Below are 775 nucleotides of genomic sequence, written 5' to 3'. Positions count from 1 at the left end.
ATTTTCATAGAACATAATTCACATCCATATCTACTATTTCTATAAGGTTGAGCTTTTCTTATAATTTCCCATTTAAGGCTAAAATTAATACCATTATCTTTCAACTCCCAAAGTTTACTTGCTAATGTCGTACTATTTGCCTTATGTCTTAGTCTAAAAGAAGACCTATGGTTATATATTCTCTGTTTCACATTAATGCTACATCCTATGTGAATATAATTTTCGGTTATCGTACTTATAATGCATTTGTACACTACGTTACGAGTGCAACAACTTCCTAATAACGGACAATGGGACTTATTTCTGCAGGTGCACCTAGTGGAGCTATCAACCCCACCTATATTATTTCTAATATCTCTATTATTATTGTTACAATTATTTACACTAATATTATTTATCCCTTCCTCAATTCTACTATTAGGTATATTTTGATCATTTCCATCATTATTTAACCAGTTTCCTGATGCGCTATCAGTTAGAATTATTCTTCCAGCATTAGGCATATTGATATTATATGAACTAGGTCCCTGATTCCTATTATTTTCATTGGAGTTGAGCCTATCATCAACTTCAGTTAAACCCTCAACATCAATACTGCTGCATTCTATTTGTTGGTTAAAATTATGGTTGGCAGGACTAAGCATATTATTGTTATCCTCATAATTTCTATTGTCACTGTTATTTCCACTTCTATTTATATAATTATTAGCAATATTATTATTGGTATTTGTTAGATAAATATATATATATATATATATATATATATATATATATA

General features: G+C 29.0%; 1 protein-coding gene across 1 annotated transcript in view; it reads right to left on the bottom strand.

Moving 5' to 3' along the window:
• The window catches only part of LOC106874552 (transcription termination factor 2), a 34216-nt gene that overhangs the window by 31040 nt on the left and 2401 nt on the right, over window positions 1-775 (bottom strand). The gene's annotated exons all lie outside the window — the stretch shown is intronic.

Source organism: Octopus bimaculoides, chromosome 13 (assembly GCF_001194135.2).
Source record: "Octopus bimaculoides isolate UCB-OBI-ISO-001 chromosome 13, ASM119413v2, whole genome shotgun sequence".
Lineage (NCBI taxonomy): Eukaryota > Metazoa > Mollusca > Cephalopoda > Octopoda > Octopodidae > Octopus > Octopus bimaculoides.
This window is presented reverse-complemented; position numbering and strand designations above follow the sequence as displayed.